At 37.1% G+C, this 22756-nt stretch overlaps 1 pseudogene; it reads right to left on the minus strand.

Annotated features, from left to right (window-relative positions):
- The window catches only part of LOC108522997 (40S ribosomal protein S29 pseudogene), a 111368-nt pseudogene extending 105218 nt beyond the window's left edge, over positions 1-6150 (minus strand).
- Positions 6151-22756: the final 16606 nt, after the last annotated feature.

The raw sequence follows: 22756 nt of genomic DNA on the forward strand, positions 1-22756 counted from the left end.
AAAAAAAAAAAAAAAAAAAAAAAAAGAAGACTCGCTAACTGACCAAGAGATGTCTTCAAAAATAAATAAATAAATAAATAATGCAGTAGATGGTTATTTAAACAGAAGAAATATGGAACAACTCTACCTTTGGAGGTTTTCAAAGCATATGATATTTCAAAGGTTCTGAAAGGTCTTAAAGAAACCTAATTTACCCTATTTAATCTATTTAACTCAGTTTACCAACTCTCCTGTCCACAAAATCTCTTAGAATTTAGTGTGTCAAGGAACACACTGGAAAGTGATATCTTGGATAGGTAGCCCTGAAGCCACACAACTGAAAAGCTTAAAATACAAAATTCAGTATATAAAACAACACTTACATAATTTTCCAGGGATATTCTCTTTTCTCCTTATCTCTCTTACCATCACATAGAATGTATTTTTATAACAGTATTTCTCTCAAAGTTATTTTCTGTATTTCTAAATAAATGGAGAAATATTAGGATCTCTGGAGTCTAATTATATGCTATTGGTTTTTATATAACCCTGGGAGAACCAGTGATCACCATCAAATATGGGTTGGTGTCTATTAATGAAGGTTACTAAGATCAGCCAACAACTGCATTTTTATTAAGAATTAGTATGGCAGATACTATTGCCTACCCCATATTCTTTCCTGCGTCCTTCTCTGCCAACAGAGTCCTGATTCTGCTATTGAGGAAATTACCCAATTGAATACTTACTTGCCTAATCTACAGCCAAGAATGGTTGCCACATGACATAGACCATATGTCTACAAAGGGTTTTAGGGAAATATTTTGCCTTTCTAATTCTAATAAAGAAAAACATATCCTAATTCCCTTTAATTTATGCCTCAGTAGAAGTAATTCAACAAATGAAACTTGAGAAAAATCTATATTCTGGGACACAGATTCCAGAATAGCTTACTCTGTACTATATAGTATATAAACTAGTGCTCAGTGATGGAGAACCATGTGTAGTATGTGGCCTCACTGTTCTGGTTTTGCACTACATGGTATATTCCCTTTATTTCTTTCCTGAAATGTTAAATTTCTAGCTTTAAATTCTAGTTCAAATACCATCTCATGTTAGAGATGTATTAAAGTCAAGCCTAGAAAAATCTCTAAATAGCATAAACAAAGAATACCGATTTCAACAACCCTTGCAAATAGTTTTATTTCTAAGTACAATCATGTGTATACCATAAAAGAAAATTTTCAAAAATGACTTTGGCCTGAAAGAATGATTATTCTTCCATAGCAAAGGTTCACTCAAAGACTGAGGAAATCTAGGTCAGATTATCCAGACAGGACACATATCCTCAAACAAATGCACATCAGAATCCAATCCAATATTTTGTTCCATGTAGTCTAGATTTAAATTCTACTTCACTTTTCTGCACTCTCACATTGACTCTGTTCCCATCAGATTTCTTAAGAATGGATTTCCTTTTATTATAGGGCATTGATGATTTAAATCACCTTGTCATCATTATAGTTTCCTGGTATTGAAGAACATGTTTGAAATAGCTGAGATTCATGACAGCATCATAGTCCAAACACTGATGGACTGAAATTACTTATGTGTCTTAAAATCTCTCTGAGGATCTGAGTAACTGGTAGGCCAAGACTCCTGGTTGATATTCAATTGCTGAATCACAAGTAAGATCATGCATAGACAATGCTAATTGGATTTGCTCATCCTTATTTTGTGCCTGTGGTCCAAGAGTCTTTTTCCAAATTACCACTGGAAGCTTTCTACAAAAATTTTTTTTTTATATAATTGAGATCATATTGCTTTAACAGTGTTGCCTATACTAGGTTGAAATCAATTTACTCTAATCTCCCAAGCCTCCAATAGGCCCTTGATCCAAACAGGCTGCTCAATTCAATTTAAAAAAATACAAACCAACCATGAGGCTGACTGTCAGAGTCACACTCTACACGTACACAAAGAACTAATAGATTTATATGAAGGCTTACTTGTTACACTTTTTTTACTTTTATGAGTAAAAATCTAAATTTTCTGAGCAGCTCAAATTTCACAATCCTGTCTTTCCTCATTCGTTCCACTTACCAGGCGAGTAGGTTGTAGGTTGTGTCACTCGCTAAAATAAACTATCCAAGTCCCTCCCCCAAAGCCTTTTCAATATTTTTGAGGTAAATGTTGGAACTATAGAAATTTCATTATATTTAACTGCATAATGACTTTTTTGCAGCTGGCTTTTCCTAAGCTAGAGAAGAAACTGTACTCTCCTTGGTGTGGGAATGACAGAAATGACTTTACAGAGGATAGAAATACTAATATTAAGTTACTGCTCTTCGCATTGCTAACATATTGTCATTTTCATATTATTAAGCAGATTAATCAAATTTGCCAGCTTCACATTAACAATAATCAATTGTGTCTCAAATCTTTATCTCCTTATTTAAAAATCTTGTTACAAATCTTGTGATGAAGAAAATTTGCTTTAGTGTGAATCTTGTCATTAACAGACACTCAGAAATGCAAATCACAGGCTTTCCTGAAGCACCTAGAATATTTTGTATTTTATTTTATTTTAATGGCTTGACTGCACTTGAAATTTTAAGAAGGGGGTTCTCTTTATGTTCACCAAAGAAGAATGGGCACTGCTTTCATGACATAGAGAGCAACTGGCCCTCGACAACCTATGGATTAACCAGTTAAGCTTGCAGTTGCTGCTCTGCCTCTTTTTGTTTTGTTTTGTTTTGTTTAAGACCCAGGAAGTACTGACATCATTGTGGAAGTTTAGAATTCAGTTTCACCAATAAATCAAACTTGGCTCAAGCTGTTAGTAATACTGTCACATTTACAAAGTCAGGCTGAGACTAAGTGACTCAAGGGACTGATAACAAGATATAAAGCTTTTCACCTCCAAGCCTCTGTCTTTAATCAGGCCAGGTCCATATTGTTGGCCAAGACCTGGCAGAACCCAGAACCAGGGGTCATTCTCAGAATTGGCCTGATAAGACTCCACATGGGAAGAGCTATGAGGACAGTAAAGCCAGATGTTGGGTTTTCATAAACAAGTAAAGGGCCAAAGAGCTGAATGTGGTCAATAGAGATGGACAAAGAGCAGGTGGTAAAGTTTTTAAAGGAAAAGAACATTTTATTTTCCTTTAAAAAGAAAGGAAATGCCTATGGTATGGCAGAAAGGATGGTCATCCCCACACTAGAGAGTGCTACTTTGTTTCTTCTTTGACACCAAGAGCCAGTGATAAAGGTCTAGAGAGAGGTATGATTGTTGTCAGGTGTGATTATTAATTTTGTGTACCAACTTGGCTAGGCCAAGGTACCCAAATATTTGGTCAAACATTATTGTGGACGTTTCTGTGGAGATATTATTTAGATGAGAATAACATTTAAATCAGTAGACTTTGAGTAAAGCACATTGCCCTCCAGAATGTGAGTGGGCCTCATCCAATCAGTCGAAAGCCTTGATAGAAAAAGACTAAACTCCCTCCAGAAGAAGAGAGAATTCAGCCAGCAGCCTGCCTTAAGACTGCAGTAGCAACACCAACTCTCTTCTGTGTCTCCAGCCTGCCTACTTATCCTGCAGATTTTGGACTTACCAGCCTCCATGATTGCACGAGTCAATTTCTTAAATCTCTCTCTCTCTCCAATCCCCCTGTTTTGCCCTATTGTGCTCCCTTTTTCCATGACGTCCAAACTCATGAAACATTTATCCATACTTGTATGTCTTCCCTTTTTTTGAGTGTGAGAGATGTCTCTGATCCTTTCCAATGATGATCCTTGCTGTTAAGCTCCCATCTACCTCCTATTGAGTCCTTCAGCAACTTGACTTAAAAGCATTTTCCTTTTTTGCTTGAATATCAGGTCTCTGATTTCTCTTCTGACTATTATCTTTGAATATACACCCATGCTCAAGTTGCTTTCATCCAAAAAAATTATTACTTCAACCTCACCTGAATCATAAGTGAACACCATGGGTCTGTCTTCCTTCCCTACCAGACTTTCCTTCCTAATTTCCTGTTTATATTCTATCCCCCACTCTACTGAAAATGCTCTTAATCACCATAATGATAACTGGATTTTAACATGCCTATTATGGACACTTTAAATAAAATACTTTGTTTTTAACACACCTTGTGAAGCAGATAGTATCATTAACACTATCATTTGTAAAAGAAAATTAGAGCTCAATGGCATTAAGTAGCTTCTTCAAGGTGACACAGCTATCAATATTTAAACCCGAGTTGATGTGATGTCTTTTAACATCTAGTTCTGCTTGCTTACTCATTGGCATTTTCTGACATTCCCTGACATCGCAGTCCCTATTTGCCTGTCTCTGTTCTCTTTTGCAAGCTTCTGTTTGCCCACTGAGGGAGCTTGCACCCTACTGTTTTTCTGTTGGTGACCCACAGTTTTCTTAACAGTAGATCCACTAGCAGAACAGCTTCAGTGACTCTGCCTTCAAGTCGGGTGTGCTGCCTGTGAAGCACAGGCATGTGGCCACCACAGAAGCATGGTCTGAGGAAGGGAAGGCTGTCTGCACCTGCTGTATCCAGCCAGGCTCTGAGTCATGTGGTGAGTCCCTAGTGGAAAGTGAAAGAAGCAGAGGGGCAAACGTGGGCATGCCTTCCACACCCTTCAGGGAATGCAGAAAGAAACCAAGACCAAGAAAGAAGAGAAGCACAGCCGGAAGAAGAGAAAGACAACCCTGAATACAATCCTAAGAATTTAGTTTCATGAAGAGAGCATGACCCTCTAACCACACTTACTTAGAAGGAAGCTGGCTCACCACCAGAAAAGGCTGTTGGGTACCAACAGTAGTTTCACCACCGTGCGAAGAATGTTTTCCTCACACACAGCTGCAGCATGCCAAGCTTCCAAGCTTTGCCTCAGGCTATCATCTGAAATAGACTCATTCCCATGAACGTTCTCAATTCTAAAAAATACCTGGTTATCCTCTCCATAACATGTTTAACTTTTAACAGGTGCCTCCTGTGCCCAAAGGAGTAATTCCAGTGAAGCCTTCAGGCATCTTTCCTGACCAGTGACAGGATATTTGGTGGGACACCAGATCAAGTTGGGTAGACATTTATCTTACTCCCTTAGAGATAAGTCCTGGTTAAGGCTGTGACCCATGCGTTCCCTAATTCCACATTGGATCCATCATCCATGAACTTAGGTACACATCTTTGATTCCATTTGCATTTTCACATTCCTCCTGGAATCCAAAGTCTAGTTTTCCCATGCCCTAGGAATAGGCAGTGGAGGCACCATCACTGCAGAGATTTGGCCTTTCCCATGGAAGCCATTATGTTCCTGATCCAGAGCTTTGTGGCACCCATTTCCCCCACTTATGTGAAGAGGCTGTCAAAAAGCTTCTCTTAGCAAAGCAGTGTTGCGTTACCAACAGCTGGTAGCTGTTCTCTGCAACCAGGCTGCAGGCTAGTGGGTGATTATGGGTTAAATGTGTGAGGTTGGCTGTGGGTGGCTGCCCTATAACCTGGGCCTCCTAGAGACACGATGCCTTAACTGGAGGATGGCTGTCATGGTAGGAATTACAGAACCTGGCAAGACAGCAGGGAGAGATATTTCAGGGCAGTCAGGCTTTCCAGAACCCAAAATAACAACCAGTAGGAGGCTGACTATATGGCCCCCACAGAAGGTCAAGCCACCTCTGCTCTGTCAGCATGAGCCCTTTGAATCATCTCAACACTTTCCATTTAGCCAAACTCTCCCTTCTCCCTGCCCACCACCCTTCTCAGGCTTCAGAGTTATCTTTGAAATGGAGAGGTAATCAGGAATCATTTGTCTTTTTACTTAGACTTGATAGAGAATGTCAAATGGGTAAGGCACAAGCTACTGGGGAGCCAGCACCCTCCTCTGATCACAGGACTGGAGAAGCTCAATGCTGAGGCAGTCATAGAGAGCTGGCTAGAACTCCACGTTACCACGACTGCTCCCACAAATCCCAGTTATCCCAAGGATACCCAATCTGTTCCTTGAACCTCTGCTCCATTTCCCTCAAAATGAGTGATGTAAGTATGACAATCATCCACACACAGGATTCCTCTCCCACCACTCACTTTCCATTCCTGCTAGAGGCTCCAAGACACAGCCAGTTAAGCTAAAGATTCCCTGGATTCCCCACGACATAGCAGCCGTGCTTCAGAGAGGTGCTGCAGCTTGTTATGAGAGATGCCACGCATGGTTCCTGGAGGGTGTATTTTCAATTAATCTGGATGCTTGGCACACTCCAACCATGAACAGAAGCCCAAGGTAGAAATAGATGCCATGACTGGTTTACTCAGAAAGTGTTGAAAATATTTAATCAATTAATGGTGATAATAAAGAGTTGCCTTGGAAGATAAAATGGCAATTCCCCAAGCTGTAGCACATTCACGACCAGCCTAACAGCTTACAAGCATTTAGGGTGACTGATGGACAAACATGAGAAGTATGCAAATTATGAGAGTCCCCTTTTGTGTTTACATTTGTGCATATTTCTGGCTATTTTTGCAGATAGGCAGATTAGCAGCCCTGCTGATAATTTGATCTCTCTGACAGAAGTGAAAAATCATTCACTCTTCCCAGAAACATGTTCCCCATTCCCTCAGTGTATGGATGTAATAAGCCGTCTGGTTGTTACTGTGCAAACAGCAGCCACACACATGAGCAAGCACAAGGATTTCTAAGAAAAAATCATAAAAAAAACTGCCCCCCCCAAAAAAGCAGTCAAAGCACAAGTAGTATATGGTGAAATAAAATTTAAAGTATTTCATTCAAATATTTTAACCCCACAAAAATTTGTGACATGACTATAAAAGAATGTCATAGTGTTTACTCATTCATTGTCCAGCTTTATTTATCAACACAGGAGCTCCTTAAGTGTCGGGACCTTTGTCTGTTTTTGTTCACTGCTATGTCCCCAGTACCTCTATAGCTGTCTGCTATGTAGAAATGACTAAAAAAAATTGTTGAATTAAATGAAGGAGTCCATTCATTGTTCAGCAAATATTTAGCAATCAAATAATTGAGTACACAGGCTCTTCCCTTCTACATTTGTCTGTTCTCTGATTATTGGGCAATATTACTTGTTCAGGATATTCCTTTTGGGGGGATATGTAAATATCTTGGCTTCTTACCACATTAATTTGGTTCTTGAAAATAAAAATGAAAACTTTAACATACAAAAGAAAAAAATCATAATTTTAAGCCTCTATTAAATAAATGGAACTATGGACGTGTAAGAAAATTAAAAATCAATCGTCGCATTAATAGTATATTTTACAGGAAGCAAATTATCTAGATGCATTTCTATAGAAGAATCACATTCTTCACTACTGTAGTTATCATAAGTGTTTATGTTTCTTTAAATATATTGAGGTATATGTGGAGATCTGAAAAATAAAGTAAGTAGGATATTTGTTAATTCAATCATTATTTTAAAAACAAATGCTAATCAGATATATTAGCTAGATACAAGTGGTTATATGATTTAATTCACCATTAGAAACCTATTTTAGGACAGCAATGTGATACTACTACCCATCTATTAGAAGGGCTAAGGTACAAAAAATTGACAATACCAAATGCTGGCAAGGATGTGAAGCAACCAACAGGAACTCTCATTCGGTGTTGCAGGGAATGACCAGTTTGGAAGACAATTTGATTGTTTTTTAAAAAAGAAAAACATAACTTTACCATCCGACCCAGTGACTGTGCTACTGAATATTTACCTAATTGATTTGAAAACATGTTCACACAAAATCCTGTACACCAATATTTATAATAGCTTTATTCATAATCTCCAAAAATAGAAGCAACTAAAAGGCTTTTCCATGGGTGAATACGTAAACCCATAAACTCATAAAATGTAGTATTATTCAGTGATAACAAGAGGTAGCAACTCACAAAAGACATATGTGAACCTTAAATGCATGTTGCTAAGTGAAATAAGCCTATCTGAAAAGGCTACATACAGTATGATGCTAACTATATGACATTCCGGCAAAGGTAAAGGTAGAAAGATCAGTGGTTGCCAGAGGTTTGTGGGTAGAGAAGGGAGGCTGACTATACAAAGCATAGGTTTCTTTTAGGGCAGTGAAAATATTCTGTGTGATATTATAATTATACATATGTAACACTATGCATTTGGCAAAATCCATAGAACATTATATCACAAAGGATGAACCTTATTGTATTTTAAAAAAAAAATTATTTAAGAGGTTGGGGAAACCACAGGATGGAATGCAGAATGTAACAAAACAATCGAACTCTATTGCAAATATATGAAACAACCTCACTGAAGTTGGGGACCAAGGAGAAAGAGGTGCTACCTTCAGTAGCATTAGAAAAAAAGTTTCTGTAAAGCTAAAGGCAAAAGAAACAGTATGTAAATAGTATACTGTAGTTGAAAAAGTGATTTCCAACAAGCATAAAAGTTAACAACTCTGATACAATTATCTACATACACTAGAATTAAATGATTGTGTAAATGGATGGTGAATGATGACAGCCAGATTTCTCACACTTGGAGTGTTAATTTGCAGATAACCAAAGAAAGGAGACTAGAATAATTATTTTGTAGTGGATTAAAATTCGAATTATATTTAATTTAATATAGTTACATACAAAAACATCTATAGATATGTGTATATATGAGGGGACTAAAAAATTAATGCAAAATGTGTATTACAAAAAAACTATGCATGGACTTCAAAAAATTTTTGCATCAAATAAACTCATCCTAACTTGTTAATATGTTTGAACAGGATCTAGTTTGAGGAACCAGGAAGGATAAGACATTAGCTTGAAAGGAGCCTCTATTAAAGCAACATTAATTCTGCTAAAATTGAAGCAAGAACTAACATCAAATTTATGTTGAAGATTGGGACGAAGAATAATGAAATCATTGATGCTTTAAGAAATGCTTATGGGGAAGATGACCCCAAAGAAATCAGCAGTTTACAAATAAATAACTTGCTTGAAGAAGGAATAAGACATGAAGCCCATAGCAGCAAACCATCCACATCAATTTGCGAAGAAATAAACTCATCTTTTTCATACCCTTATTGAAGAGGATCAATGATTGGCAGCATAGACAATAGGCAAACTATAGACATCTCAGTTAGCTCATCTTACACAACTCTTTTGGCAAAAATGTTAAGTTGAACAAACTTTCCACTTGATGAGTGCCAAAACCATTGCACCAAATTAGTTACAGGGAAACACAAAGATTTCAATTGATATTTTAAACAAGTAGTATCAAGATCCTAAAGCATTTCTTTAGGATCAAAAATTAGAATTCAAAAATTGTAACAGGAGAAAAAACATGGCTTTACCAGTATGATCCTGAAGACAAAGCACAATCAAAGCAATGGTTACTAAGAGGTGGAAATAGTCCAGTCAAGGCAAAAGCAGAACAAGCAAGAGCAAAGGTTATGACAACAGGTTTGAGGATATGCAAGGCATTTTGCTTGTTGACATTCTAGAGGAGCAAAGAACAATAACATCTGCTTATTATGAGAGTGTTTTCAGAAAGTTAGCCAAAGTTTTAGCAGAAAAACTCCCAGTAAACCTCTACCAGAGTCCTTCTCCACCATGATAATGCTCCTGCTCATTCCTCTCATCAAAAAAAAGGCAAGTTTGAGAGAGTTTCAATGGGAAATAATTAGGCATCCACCTTACAGTACTGATTTGGCTTCTTGTAACTTCTTTTTGTTTCCTAATATTAAAAAAAAATATTAAAAGGCACCCACTTTTCTTCAGTTAATAAAGTAAAAAAGACTATATTGACTGGTTAAATTCCCAGGACTCAGAGTTCTTTAGGGATAGACTAAACAACTGGTATCATCACGTACAAAAGTATCTTGAACTTGATGAAGTTTATATTGGGAAATAAAGTTTGCAGTTTTTATTTTTGTAATTCCATTATTCCAAGAACTTTTTGAAGTCCCCTCGTACATGGAGTTGCCTACACACAAATTTCACTGCTCTGTCAGCTGAGAATACCTAGAAGCAATAACATCTCAGTAGCAATGAGCACACCTAGTGCCCAGATCTTGTTTCTAAAACCATTTTCCAATAAAAGGACTCAGTATTTCTTTGAGAAATGTCTGATGCTGAAACTGAGGTGTAAATTACACAAGATAAGCCTAGAGCATCTTCTAGTGCCAGAAAGTAAAACTGTGCTCAAAACAAATATCAGTTAATTTAAAAATTAAAAACTGCCTTGATGGGTGTATGTCAAAGGGACACAAAAGAAAACTAAAAGAAATGGCCAACCTCCAAATGACAAATGACAAAAACAAATGAACAAATTTGAGCAACACAATAAAGTTGTATTGAACTATTACTCAAAGTATAAGATAAGTACCCATTAGTCCATATGATAAAAAGTAAATTATTGAATAAATAGATAAATAAATAAATGGGGGAGAAGAGACAAATCTTCCATGAAGAATAAATCCAAATAATTTATGTAGATACTCTGCATTCAAGCAGTGGAGCATAACTCCCACTCCATAAGCATAGGCTCCACATAGTGCCTTTTTTCCCAAAGAGTACAGTGTGGAGCACAGTTTTAAAAAAACTAATTTTATAGTGGAGAAAACTGAAAAATGGTACATCAGCCAGGTGACCAGGTCAATATCAACCATGATAAACTGTATAGGCAGTATGTACACTTGTGATGAGAATGGCACTTTGCTTCTGTAGTCTTCCACCCAAAATATGTAACTCCAGTCCAATTATGAGAAAAAGTAAAAAAAGAAAAGAAAGAAAGAAAGAAAAAGAAAAAAATCCAGGCCTGGAACAGTGGCTCACGCCTGTAATCCTAGCACTTTAAAAGCTGAGGCAGAGAGATCACTTGAGGCCAGGAGTTCTAGACCAGCTTGGCTAACACTACTAAAATTACAAAACACCATCACTACTAAACCCCATCACTACTAAAACCCCATCACTACTAAAATTATAAAAAATAGCTGGGCATGGTGGCACACACCTGAAATCCCAGCTATTTGGGAGGCTGGAGAATCACTTGAACCTAGCAGATGGAGGTTGCAGTGAGCCGAGATCACACCACTGCACTCCAGCCTGGGTGGCAGAGCAGGACTCTGTCTCAAAAAAAAAAAAAAAAAAGAAAAAATCCAGTATAGGGGCATCCTACACATTTTCTGACCCATACTCTTCAAAATTGTCAAAATCATCAGTATCAAGAGAAATCTGAGAAACTGTCTCGGCCAAGAGGATCCTAAGAAGACATAACTACTAAATGTAATGTAGTATCCTGGATGACATCCTAGAACATAAAAAGGGCATTAAGTAAAGCCTAAGAGATCTAAATAAATTATGGACTTTGATTAATAATCATGTATTGATATTGGCACATTGTAGCAAATATACCACACTAGTGTAAGATGTTGATAATAGGGGAAACTGGGTACAGGGTTAAGGGACTCTATGTACTGTCTTTGCAATTTATCTGTAAATCTAAAACTGATCTAAAAATGAAGTTTATTTTTTAAAATTCTCATTGTACAGCAATAAATACTGAAGCATTTACATGTGAAAGAAAAACACGATATCTTGGATTCACTTGAAACATACTCAGTCAAAAAAGTGTGGGTGTATTTGGTGATTAATTTCATATGTCATCTTGACTGAATCATGAGGTGTCCAGACATGTGGCAAAACATTATTCTGGATATGTCTGTGAGGGTGTGACTAGATGAGATTAACATTTGAACCAGTAGACTGCACAAAACCAATTGCCCTCTTTCAGTGTGGGCCTAACCCAATCAATTGAAGTCCTAAAGAGAACAGAAAGGCTGAGCAAGAGGAAACCCACATGACTGCTTGAACTACTACATCGGTTTTTTCCTACTTTTGGACTCTTTATTATGAACCAAAGGACAATAAAAAGAAAATAAAAGAAACACAAAGAAAGTCACCAGCACTGATTTCTACAAAGCAGAGATTCACATTATTAGGTAACTACAATCTGGTTACAGACAAGCTGGTATAAAAATGCCTCACCTCAGGAGCAGCCCAGTCAGGGGCTTATAGATAAAACTCCTAACTCCCTGGGATAGAGCACCTGGGGGAAGGGGCGACTGTGGGCACAACTTCAGCAGCTCTGAAGAGAGCTGTTCTTGGCTGCCAGCTCTGAAGAGAGCAGCAGATCTCCCAGCACAGCACTTGAGATCTGCTAAGGGACAGACTGCCCCCTCAAATGGGTCCCTGACCCCCATTCCTCCTGACTGGGAGACACCTCCCAGCAGGAGTCGACAGACACCTCATACAGGAGAGCTCAGCTGGTGTCTGGTGGGTTTCTCTCTGGGATGAAGCTTCCAGAGGAAAGGGCAGGCAGCAAACTTTCCTGTTCTGCGGCCTCTGCTGGTGATACCTGGGCAACCAGGGTCTGGAGTCGACCTCCAGCAAACTCCAGTAGACCTGCAGCAGAGGGGCCTGAATGTTAGAAGGAAAACTAAGAAGCAGAAAGCAAAAGCATCAACATCCACAAAAATGACGTCCACGCAAAAACGCCATCCAAAGGTCACCAACATCAAAGACCAAAGGGTAGATAAATCCACAAAGATGAGGAAAACCAGTGCAAAAGGTGGAAAATTCCAAAACCAGAATGCCTCTTCTCCTCCAAAGGATCACAGCTCCTCACCAGCAAGGGAACAAAACTGGATGGAGAATGAGTTTCACGAACTGACAGAAGTAGGCTTCAAAGCGGGGTAATAACAAACTCCTTCTAGCTAAATGAGCATATTCTAACCCAATGCAAGGAAGCTAAGAATACTGGTAAAAGGTTACAGAAACTGCTAGCAAGAATAACCAATTTGGAGAACATAAATGACCTGATGGAGCTGAAAATCTCAACACAAGAACTTCGTGACGCATACACAAGTATAAATAGCCAAATCGATTGATCAAGCAGAGGAGAGGATATCAGAGAATGAAGATCAACTTAATGAAACAAAGTGTGAAGAGAAGATTACAGAAAAAAGAATGAAAATGAACAAACTAAACCTCTAAGAAATATGGGACTATGTGAAAAGACCAAACTTACGTTTGATTGGTGTACCTGAAAGTGATGGGGAGAATGCAATCAAGTGGGAAAATACTCTTCAGGTTATTATACAGAACTTCCCCAACCTCGCATGACAGGCCAACATTCAAATTCAGGAAATACAAATACAGAGAACACCATAAAGATACTCCTCGAGTAGAGCAACCCCAAGACACATAATCATCAGATTCACCAAGGGTGAAATGAAGGAAAAAATGTTAAGGGCAATCAGAGAGAAAGGTCGGGTTACCCACAAAGGGAAGCCCATGAGACTAACAGTGAATCTCTCGGCAGAAACCCCACAAGCCAGAAGATAGTGGGGGCCGATATTCAACATTCTTAAAGAAAAGAATTTTCAACCAAGAATTTCATAACCAGGAGAACTAAGCTTCATAAGCGAAGGAGAAATAAAATCCTTTGCAGACAAGCAAATGCTGAGGGATTTTGTCACCACCAGGCGTGCATTATAAGAGCTCCTTAAGGAAGCACTAAACATGGAAAGGAAAACCAGTACCAGCCACTGCAAAACCTTACCAAAATGTAAAGACCATTGACACTATGAAGAAACTACATCAACTAATGGGCAAAATAGCCAGCTAACATCATAACAACAGGATCAAATTCACACATAACAATACTAACCTTAAGTGTAAATGGGCTAAATGCCCCAATTAAAAGACACAGACTGGCAAACTGGATAAACAGTCAAGATCCATCGATGTGCTGTATTCAGGAGACACATCTCATGTGCAAAGACACACATAGGCTCAAAATAAAGGGAGGGAGGAATATTTACCAAGTCAATGGAAAGNCACAAAGGGAAGCCCATGAGACTAACAGTGAATCTCTCGGCAGAAACCCCACAAGCCAGAAGATAGTGGGGCCGATATTCAACATTCTTAAAGAAAAGAATTTTCAACCAAGAATTTCATAACCAGGAGAACTAAGCTTCATAAGCGAAGGAGAAATAAAATCCTTTGCAGACAAGCAAATGCTGAGGGATTTTGTCACCACCAGGCGTGCATTATAAGAGCTCCTTAAGGAAGCACTAAACATGGAAAGGAAAACCAGTACCAGCCACTGCAAAACCTTACCAAAATGTAAAGACCATTGACACTATGAAGAAACTACATCAACTAATGGGCAAAATAGCCAGCTAACATCATAACAACAGGATCAAATTCACACATAACAATACTAACCTTAAGTGTAAATGGGCTAAATGCCCCAATTAAAAGACACAGACTGGCAAACTGGATAAACAGTCAAGATCCATCGATGTGCTGTATTCAGGAGACACATCTCATGTGCAAAGACACACATAGGCTCAAAATAAAGGGAGGGAGGAATATTTACCAAGTCAATGGAAAGAAAAAAAAAAAAGGCAGGGGCTGCAATCCTAGTCTATGAGAAAACAGACTTAAATCCAACAAAGATGAAAAAGGAAAAGAAGGGCATTACATAATGGTAAAGGTTTCAATGCAACAAGAAGAGCTAAATATCCTAAGTACATATGAACCCAATACAGGAACACCCAGATTCATAAAGCAAGTTCTTAGATACCTACAAAAAGACTTAGACTCTGACACAATAATAGTGAGAGACTTTAACACTCCACTGTCAATGTTGGACAGATCAACAAGACAGAAAATTAACAAAGATATTCAGGACTTGAACTCAGCTCTGGCCCCAGCAGACTTAACACACATCTACAGAATTCCTCACCCCAGATCAACAGAATGTACATTCTTCTCAACACCACATTGCACTTATTCTAAAATTGATTATATAATTGCAAGTAAAACACTCAACAGAAAATGCAAAAGAATGGAAATAATAACAGTCTCTCAGATCACAGTGCAATCAAATTAGAACTCAGGACTAAGAAACTCACTAAAAACGGCATAACTACATGGAAACTGAACAACTTGTTCCTGAATGACTACTGGATAAACAATGAAATTAAGACAGAAATAAGTAAGTTCTTTGAAACCAATGAGAACAAAGACAAAACATACCAGAATCTGTGGGACACAGCTAAAGCAGTGTTTAGAGGGAAATTTATAGTACTAAACACCCACAGGAGAAAGCAGGAAAGATCTAAAATCAACACTCTAGCATCACAATTAAAAGAACTGGGGGAGCAAGAGCAAACAAATTCAAAAGCTAGCAGAAGACAAGAAATAACTAAGATCAGAGTAGAGCTGAAGGAGATAGAGACATGAAAAACCCTTCAAAACAATCAATGCATCCAGAAGCTGGTTTTTTGAAAAGAGTAACAAAATACATTGACCACTAACCAGACAAATAAAAAAGAAAAGAGAAGAATCAAGTAGACAAAATAATAAAGGGAATATCATTGTTCATCCAACAGAAATACAAACTACCATCAGAGAATACTATAAACACTTCTATGCAAATAAACTGGAAAATCTAGAAGAAATTGATGAATTCCTGGACACATACACCCTCACAAGACTAAACCAGGAAGAAGTCGAACCCCTGTACAGACCAATAACAAGTTCTGAAATTGAGCCAGTAATTAATAGCGTACCAACCAAAAAATGTCCAGGACTAGACGGATTCACAGCCGAATTCTACCAGAGGTACAAAGAGGAGCTGGTATCATCCTTTCTGAAACTATTCCAAACAATAGAAAAAGAGGGACTCCTCCCTAACTCGTTTTATGAGGCCAGCATCATTCTGATACCAAAACCTGGCAGAAACACAACAAAAAAAGAAAATTTCAGGCCAATATCCCTGATGAACATCCATGCAAATACCCTCAATAAAATACTGGCAAACTGAATCCAGTAGCACATCAAAAAGCTTATCCACCACAGTCGAGTCAGCTTCATACCTGGGATGCAAGGCTGGTTCAACATACACAAATCAATAAACATAATCAATCACATAATCAGAAACAATGAGAAAAACCACATAATTATCTCAATAGATGCAGAAGAGGCCTTTGATAAAATTCAAGACCGTTTCATGCTAAAAACACTGAACTAGGTATTGATGGATCATATCTCAAAATAGTAACAGCTATTTATGAAAAACCAACAGCCAATATCATACTGAATGGGCAAAACTGGAAGCATTCCCTTTGAAAACTGGCAGAAGACAAGGATGCCCTCGCTCACCACTCTTTTTCAACATAGTGTTGGAAGTTCTGACTTAGTCAAGCAAGAGAAAGAAATAAAGCCTATTCAAATGGGAAGAGAGGAAGTCTAATTGTCTCTGTTTCAGATGCCATGATTGTATATTTAGAAAATCCCATTGTCTCAGTCCAAAAACTCCTTAGGCTGGTAAGCAACTTCAGCAAAGTCTCAGGATACAAAATCAGTGTGCAAAAATCACAGTCTTTCCTATACACCAATAATAGACAAACAGAGAGTCAAATCATGAGTGAGCTCCCATTCACAATTGCTATAAAGAGAATAAAATACCTAGGAATACAACTTATGAGAAATGTGAAGGACCTCTTCAAGGAGAACTACAAACCACTGCTCAAGGAAATAAGAGAAGACACAAACACATGAAAAAACATTCCATGCTCATGGATAGGGAGAATCAGTATCATGAAAATGGCCATACTGCCCAAAGTAATTTAAAGATTTTTTGGTATATCAAGCTACCATTGACTTTCTTCACAAAATTAACAGAAACTAATTTAAATTTCATATGGAACCAAAAAAGAGCCTGTATAGCCAAGACAACCCTAAGCAAAAAGAACAAATCTGAAGGGATCGTGCTACCTGACTTCAAACTATACTACAAGGCTACAGTAACCAAAACAGCATGATACTTGTACCAAAACAGACATATAGACCAATGGAACAGAATAGAGGCCTCAGAATAACACCACACATCTACAACCATCTGATCTTTGATAAACCTGACAAAAACAAGTAATGGGGAAAGGATTCCTTATTTAATAAATGGTGTTGGGAAAATTGGTAGCCATATGCAGAAAACTGAAACTGGACCCCTTGCTTAAACCTTATACAAATATTAACTCAAGATTGATTAAAGACTTAAACGTAAGACCTAAAACCATAAAAACCCTAAAAGAAAACCTAGGCAATACCATTCAGGACATAGGCATGGGCAAAGACTTCATGACTAACACACCAAAAGCAGTGGTAACAAAAGCCAGAACTGACAAATGAGATCTAATTAAACTAAATAACTTCTGCCCAGCAAAAGAAACTATCAGAGTGAATAGGTAACCTACAGAATGGGAGAAAACTTTGCCATCTTTCCATCGGACAAACGGTTAATATCCAGAATCTACAAAGAACTTAAACAAATTTACTATTAAAAAAAATCAAAAAGTGGGTGAAGGATATGAACAGACAATTCTCAAAAGAAAACATTTATATGGCTAACAAGCTTGTGAAAAAAAAGCTCATCATCACTAGTCATTAGAGAAACGCTAATCAAAACTACAATGAGATACCATTTCATGTCAGAATGGTGATCATTAAAAAGTCAGGAAACAACAGATGCTGGAGAGGATGTGGAGAAATAGGAATGCTTTTAAACTGTTAGTGGGAATGTAAATTAGTTCAATCATTGTAGAAGACATTGTGATGATTCCTCAAGGATCTAGAACCAGAAATAGCATTTGACCCAGCAATCCCATTGCTGGGTATATATCCAAAGGATTATAAATCATTCTACTATAAAGACACATGCACACGTACGTTTAATGCAGCACTATTCACAATAGCAAAGACTTGGAACCAACCCAAATGCCTATCAATGATAGAGTGGATAAAGATAATATGGCACATATACACCAAGGAATGCTATGCAGCCATGAAAAAGGGTGAGTTCATGTCCTTTGCAGAGACATGGATGAAGCTGGAAACCATCATTCTCAGCAAACTGACACAGCAACAGACAACCAAACATTGCATGTTCTCATTTGTAAGTGGGAGTTGAACAATGAGAACATGTGGACACAAGGAGATGAACATTAACACCAGGGCCTGTTGGGGGTGAGGGGCTAGGGGAGGGATAGCATTAGGAGAAATACCTAATGTACATGACGGATTGATGGGTGCAGCAAACCCCCACAGCACATATATATCTATGTAACAAACCTGCACATTCTGCACATGTATCCCAGAACTTAAAGTATAATAAAAAAAAAATAAGAAGAAAGAATCCCTTACTTCATCCCATTCAAGTTATCCCCCCAAAGAATTTCCCCATCTCTTCCAATTTTTGACACTTCTCCCTTTCACATTTTTGTCATTTATGAATTCACTCAACAAACAGTTGAATGTCCACCCTGTTTTAGGCCTTGGAGAATCAACAGAAATCAAAAACAGCCAATCCTTGACCAGTGAGACTTCTAAAAGGGAAAACAAACAATAAAACAATCTAAAAAGAAATGTAAAACTGTTATTGTGAATTATGCTATGAAAATAATATATATGGCGCTAGCAAAGGAGTTACTTTGCCTAATGTGGAGTTCAAAACAAACAAATAAACAAACAATGTCTACAGTCCAAAAATTAAAAAGTAGCAGTGAAAGTGTATCATTTAGAGTCTTGGTGGTAAATATCAAAGTAATCACCTAAAAGAAGTAAAAATGGTTGTCTCTGGGAAGAAGGAAATGGGAGAAAGGAGGCAGAGTACTACTGTTTTTTGAAAACTGTTTTTTTTTTTTTTTTTAACTTTTTTACTCTCTTAATTGCATACTCAAAAACTTTTGATAAAAATTATTTTAAAGGAAGAAAACAAATATATCCTTTGGCAACCTTTACCAAGGGGAAAGCAAACATCAAAATTACTAGTATGAAACACACTCCTACTAAAAAAGAAAACACAGCCACAGATACAGAAGAGATTAAAAAGAAACTACTACAAACAAATTTATTCCTATAAATTTGAAAAATAAGATAAATGGCTAGATTTCTCTCCTGAAAAACTTATCAAAATCAACTCTAAAGAAAATCAAAGTCATAAGTAGATATTTCACAAATGCCCGATAAGCATATAAAATATTTTCAACTTCAATTGAAATTAAAGAAATATAAATAAGATCTCAATAGTATAACATTTTAAAGCCAATCAATTGGTAAAAGTTAAAGACATGGAAAAACCAAGCATCAGCAAGGCAGAACAACAGAAACTCTTGTTCACTCCTGGTACAAACATTGAAATAAAATTGGGATTGTTGTTTTAATGCAAGCACATGCATACTCTTCATTACAAGGTATTCACGTTAACCTAGGGAAACTCCTGGGAATTTGCACCATACAACATTGAATGAAAATGTACACAGTATTCATTAAAAACAAAAGGAAAAAAAGAAAAGTTAAGTATAGGTAAACAGAAGAACAAATGAATACCTGTGAAATAGCCAAAAATGGAATGTTACATAGCAGTGAAAATAACTATAGCTTCATGCACAACTTGAATGGATTTTGTAAACATAATATTGGGGAGGAAGGCTCAGAAGACTAAATAAAAGCAATTTTATAGAGCTTAATAATATTCTTTGAGCACATACATATGTCATAAAATTATTATGCTTTTACAATCAATAATAAACACAAAATCCGGGATAGTGTTTACCTCTTGTTGAAAAGAAGGAGATAGAAAGAGGGCATTTGGAAAAAGTACCTTTGTATTTCAAGAGTACTGGGAAAGTTGTGCCTATATTAGGAATTAGAATCAAAAAAGTTTTTTTTTTATTACTGTGCCTGATTAATTACAGATATGTTACATTTATTCATTTATATAAAATATTATATACTATAATGTTTTATAATATGATCTCTGTTTCTCCTATCATACTGAAATAAAAATTCTAACAATTCTCAGTTAAATAAATGTACAGAAGGTTTCTTTCTGAAAATGTATACCTCCTTAGTCTCTAAGCCACTAAGACACACACACACACACACACACACACACACACACACCCTAAATTTTGTGGCAATGTGGAGTTGATGCTCTTTTTGATGCTTTTCTTTCCTCACTATGTAATATTGTTAATACACCTTTTGAAATGATCTTGAAAGAAGGTAATAACTGCCATGAAATTATTCACATTGATGGATATATCAAAGTGGATAAAATAGCCTATTAAAGAAAATATGGACATCTTTGCCTCTTTTCAGCACCCCCATGTGGTCATTAGAGAAAAAGGCAAGCATTGTTGCTAATAACAGATAAATTATGGGTCCCCTGTATCAGTATCATGCTGTGTTTATTCGATATGTTAGCAAATGCCTTAAGTTTTTATTTTGCTTACATTTTAATAGAGTATCCAAGAAGAAAACAAACAAAGCGTATTCTACAAGACCAAAAACAAGAAAGTAACTCTCATGTAAAGCAGCAGTTCTAGGTATGTTTCACTGAACAGTAGTGCATAAGTTGTTCCTTGGGGGAGGAAAAAGTATATTTTGGTAAAATAACTAAGAAATTCAGTATGCTATCCCCACTGGGATATTAACAGTGAACATCAGCTTAGTAAACACTCTAAAAAGTCCTAGTGTAAAAAATCTGTTTAACTCTGTTTCACTTATCATTACTTTTAGTTCTGTGAAACTAAAATGAAATAGTTAGATATTTCATTTTAAGACATGCTGAAATAAAACTTTAAATTCTCATAGATTTTTTAAACTTACTTAGGAAATTCATAATGATTGGCATTGTAACAGCCATCACACAAGTATAGAATTATGTTGTTGATATGATTTGGCTTTGTGTCCTCAATCAAATCTCACGTTGAATTATGATCTTCATTGTTGAAGGAGGGGCCTATTGGAGGTGACTGGACCATGGGAGTAGCTTCTAATGGTTTAGCACCATCCCCCTAGTGCTGTCTCATGCCAGAGTTCTCACGAGACCTCGTTGTTTAAAAGCTTGTGGCACCTTCCCCTTCGCGCGCGCTCTCTCTCTGTCTCTCTCTTTCTCCACCATGCGAAGATTGTGCCTGTTTCCCCTTCACCTTCCACCATGTTTGTAAGTTTCCTGAGTCCTCCTGTACAGCCTGTGAAACTGTGAGTCAATTAAAACTCTTTTCTCCATAAATTACCCAGTCTCGAATATGTCTTTATAGCAATGTGACAATGGACTAATACAGCTGTTTATGAGTATTTGATATCAGGTGGTCAGTTGATGAGTGGATTGTGGTTAAATGAATAAATGAATGAATCAATCGAGTGCAGAGAATAATAAAAATTATTCATTAGAATCCAAGTTACTTTCAGGCAGCATTTTTAATTGATTGTGTTTGTTTTTGCTAAGAACAATATTTCAGTCTAGCCTCACCTCTGCTGTAGTAGTTATCAGTTAAGCACATCAATAGTGATCTATTTCAGATATTCTTTGGATTAGACAGAAGGAGTGGCATCAAGGAAAGCTTATGTTTGCAATGATTGGGAGTTTCTATTTGTTCCTGACTGTCACTGTTTAAAACTGCTATCACACATATGCCAAAGAAATGATTATGCATCTATTAGTGACTTTTTGTAAGGACAAGCAATACAATGCCTGTCTTAGACTCATCACCTTTCTCCCAAAGTCATGCTTTCAAAATAGTCTCTGAGAGTTTTACTATTAAGAATTCTTCATTGGTGTGACCTGTGAGAGAGGTACTTATTCAAAAAGTACAGTGGATTTAGTTCCTGCCTTGATAAGTAAAATTTTAGTTATTAATAACAAGAATTGGCCCTAGATCAATAACATCAAAGAATAGTAAGGAATAGCAATATTAGCAGCTTCTTACAAACCTACCTTCTTTTATCTGGCATATATAAATGCTCTCTCTCTCTCTCTCTTTCTCCCTCTCTGTCTCTCCACAAACAGATGCTTCTCACCTTAGATAAGGTTATAACCCAACAGATTCGTTATAAGTTCAAAATATCCTAACTTGAAAATGCATATGATAAACAGAACACTATAGTTTAGCTTAGCCCTTAAACATGCTCAGACACTTTCATTAGCACCGCTAGCTGGGAGCTGCAGCTCACTGCCCCTGCTTGACTTTGCAAAAGCATTGTATAGCGTATCTCTGGCCCAGAAGAAGACCAAAATTTAAAGTTTGGAGTACAGTTTCTACTGAACACATATTGTTTTTGTATCATAGTAAAACTGAAAAGTCAGAAGTTGAAAAATCGTAAGTCAGAGACTTAGGGAGATACATATGTATATCTCCCACTAATAGTTTTTGTTAGAGGATAAACATTCTCAATCATCACAACATTCCATAAGAGGTAATCCCACTCCAACCATTCTTTGGAATTATGAACTTAAAGGTGTGTTGGTCACATTCAGACAGTGAGAAGTCAGTTACTGCATAAATCACTGACATTGCATTTTAAACATATTTTAACGCACTAAAACTTATTTTTTATTGCTTTTAATGTCACAAAGTTGCTGTATTAATTAGCATTCTCCAGAGAAACAGAACCAATAGGATATAAAGAGACATGTATACAAGAGATTCATTATGAGAATTGGTTCACATGATTATGGAAACCAATAAGTCCCAGGATATTTCATCTGCAAGCTGGAGACCCAGCGGTATAATTCAGTCATAGTCTGGAGGCCCAAGAACCAGGAGCTCTGCTGCCCAGGGACAGAAGACGGATATGTCAGCTCAGGAAGAGAGAGACAGTCTTCATCCTTTCTTTACTGAATCTACTGATT

The sequence above is a fragment of the Rhinopithecus bieti genome, unplaced genomic scaffold, assembly GCF_001698545.2.
Source record: "Rhinopithecus bieti isolate Rb0 unplaced genomic scaffold, ASM169854v2 scaffold_70066, whole genome shotgun sequence".
NCBI classification, from domain to species: domain Eukaryota; kingdom Metazoa; phylum Chordata; class Mammalia; order Primates; family Cercopithecidae; genus Rhinopithecus; species Rhinopithecus bieti.